We start from the raw sequence: 3,455 nt of genomic DNA on the forward strand, positions 1-3,455 counted from the left end.
TAAGTGGGAGTGCAAAAACGCTAATTGTGCGCCCCAGTCGCTGCGCATGCCGCTCGGCTAATATAGCGGGCCTGCTAATCACCATAAAACAGTTGGTACAAAACGCAATGAAATTAAATGAGTTATGGTAGCCAATAACCAACCCCACCCTTAATGACACTGAACGCAACAGCGCCTGGTCAGCTTTGCAAATTGATAGTAAATTTGAAAGGGGATATAGTAATGTGATTACTATCTTCCTTTTGATTGGTAATAGAAATTGGCTCCTGCCTAGTCGTAACTCAGTTACCATGCAATACGGTGAGAGTGGTAAATTGATAGTAAGTTAGAAATGGAATATAGTAATGTGATTACTATCTACCTTTTGACAAATAATAGTAATTGGCTCGTGCCTAGTAGTAACTCAATTACCATGCATTACAATTTTCTATTAAAAAAAGTAACATTACCGTTCAATTTTGGGTTGTAGCCCTGTACTCCATGACTCACGCACGCATTAATTGATAGCTAACAAATAATTGGTATGCAAACAATTTGCTAATAAAAGAAATAGACTCGTTGCGAGCAAACGCAATAGATATATTCAATCAAAATACTCTGAAATTTTCCTTAATTTTAACTCCCATTTAGTCCCAGCATGATTTTTATATTACCAGAAGAATTACAACAGTCCTCACTATATTGTCTTACTTCGCCTAAAATATGTTTTCTGTTTCTTACTAGAATAGAAGCTCAATTACTATACTCCAGCCCATAGTAGTTTTGCATTGTCAAGTTCTGATCTTTGACCAAAAATATTACAATCAATTGGAACGGCAGTTTTACTATAAGAAAAATTACTAGAATACACCATATATAGTATTCCCTCCGTCCCAAAATTCTTGTCTTAGATTTGCCTAGATACGGATGTATCTAATACTAAAACCTGACTTGATACATCTGTATTTAGACAAATTTAAGACAAGAATTTTGAGACGGAGGGAGTAATTATTTTACGATCACCCATAAGAATGTCAATCATGTTATTGTTTAGCTGGGCGTAGGAGTGGTGTGATAGTCAGTAATACATTTGACTCCATTACCATGTTTGGTACAAAATTTACTAGGATTAGCAGACGGCTGCTTTGCATGCCAGACGGGAAAGTTGTGCGGGCCATGTAGTAACTCATTTAAGTAGACATGCTGGATTAGCCGAGCGGCAGGCGCAGTGACCGGAGCGCACGATTAGCGATTTCGCGCGCTCGCTCACTTTAGCGGCGCCACTATATATATATATATATATATATATATATATATATATATATATATATATATATATATATATAGAGAGAGAGAGAGAGAGAGAGAGAGAGAGAACATGGATTTGCTACCCACACTAGCTCGGGTGGTTGTTATCGGAACCGTTTGTTCGCTTTAGGATCCGCACCTTTAGGTGGATAAGGTTCTGATTTTATCAATTACTAAATTTCGCCATGACAGATGAGGAAAGGGGGGCTGAACCTTTCTAGAGTCGCAGACCCGGAAATGGAAACCTACTCTATGGCTTCGCAGGCATAGTCAGAACAAAGGCAGCTTGGACTTTCTGAAGTGGCAGGACCGATATGAGCTATTTCCAGCAAACTTCTGAATTTGACCCATGATGGCAATTTACTAAAAGTTTTGGGCTCCGCGCGTGCTGGACAGGCACAACCGCGTGTGGCTAGAATCCAGAAGAGACGAGCGGAGGTGCACAAGCTCACGGGATGTAGGTAAACAGTACGTTTCCTGCCAAAACCTCACCCCGAGCGGCAAGGCTCTGCTGTTGCCTGCTGGCTGCCGCTGCAGTAGGGATGGTGGTGAGCATGCTGTTGCACAGTTTCTTATAGAGCGTATTTGCTGCAGTGGTAATAAAGTGAAAAATATCATCTTTGGTCCACAGACACGGTAAAAAAAAGCACGAGCCGATTTAAGGGGCCAAATGCCAGTAAAAAGGGCGGTGTAAATGGGAAAGAGCATCCGTCCATCGTCCTGTGTGCGTGCGTGCTTGCATTTTCAAAGAACGCAGCTCCTCCCCTTGCTCACTTGGTCATTCTCCCTCTCTCTCACGGCAGCCCTCTCTCACCTGCGGCTGAGTTCAGGCTGCACGAAGAGCCAGGCCTACCTCTTCACGAAATCCCGGGGCGAGCAGAGGTTTTATTTTCACTAAATGGCCCCTAAAAGACCTTATTTAATCCACTGATGCCGAAAACTTATTCATATCAATAGAGGTTATAATTTTAGAGTCCATCGTCAAGCCAAGTTGGCACTGAAGATTCAGAACACATCTGTTAGCTACAGGTGTTTAAATTCAATCATAGGTATACGCCTAAAAGCAGATATAGTTACAGTTTCATGCATCATGCAATACAAGATTGTATATGTACGTTGTGGTTAAATGAATGAGAACTTCTGTGTTCAAAAAGAAAACCCCAGTACATCTGGCATTTTTAATACACAACATGATGCTCAATCTAACGGCAATAAATCCGCGCAGGCAGTCGCGGCTAATATGTGGCATTCAAGTCGTCTTCTTCGCCTCCGATGCCTCATTGTCGCGTCGCTGGTCCCCTCTGCTGCCTAGCGCCGGTGCCTTTCCCCGGCTTTTCCTTGCATCCATCCCCAAGCAGTCACGCATCCCCGGCCTCACCACGCACTTGCCCTCTGTCTTTGCCCACTGGAGTGCCGACGGTGGCCATCAGAGGTTGGCCCACCGAAGAGGAGGACCCGTCCCTATTAGCACGGGACAGAGGGAGGGGGGAGATATCTAGTAGCACCACATCATTTGGATGACACATGAACCTCCATTTTACATTGTCAGAACTACATTCCCGCATAAGGGCACCCTCTTATGTGTGAACGAGAACCTTTCTATACAATGGACGTTCCACCCACCGACACCCTTCAACACCATGCAAGGTTTCTGGATGACAATATTGAGTTTTAATGACATGACAGCTTCTAATTGCCTCCATCACCCTTTCACAACATATAAGTGCATCGTTGTATGGCTTCGCCAAGAATGTTTTCCAAACATTGCAATGGCGCCTCTGCCTGGTATTTTCCACTCTAACTCCTTTTATGCATGTTGCGTGCGCATTGGTCTAGATGATAAAAAATTACAAAGAGGGTGATAGAAAGTTAAATAGAGAGAGAAGACTGTTAGTGAGTAAGAGATCGGTCTAGTATCCCATCAACAACGAGTATGAGTTGTCGATATGATCACGGTCTATGTTGTTTGGAAGGGTTCTCGCTCCTTAAAAAAGGGTTCCTAATATAGGTGTATTGATGTTTCCTGCAATGCATGACGGACGTTCCGCGTGATACGTCGATGCGGCCGAAGGGGGGTCATGTTCACCCATAAGATGTGCCCCCATCCCCAGAACGCCCGTGTGCACTATGCAATTTTTTTGATGAAAAGATATATGAGGATCGATCAC

The sequence above is a fragment of the Triticum dicoccoides genome, chromosome 1B, assembly GCF_002162155.2.
Source record: "Triticum dicoccoides isolate Atlit2015 ecotype Zavitan chromosome 1B, WEW_v2.0, whole genome shotgun sequence".
Classification (NCBI taxonomy): Eukaryota; Viridiplantae; Streptophyta; class Magnoliopsida; order Poales; family Poaceae; genus Triticum; species Triticum dicoccoides.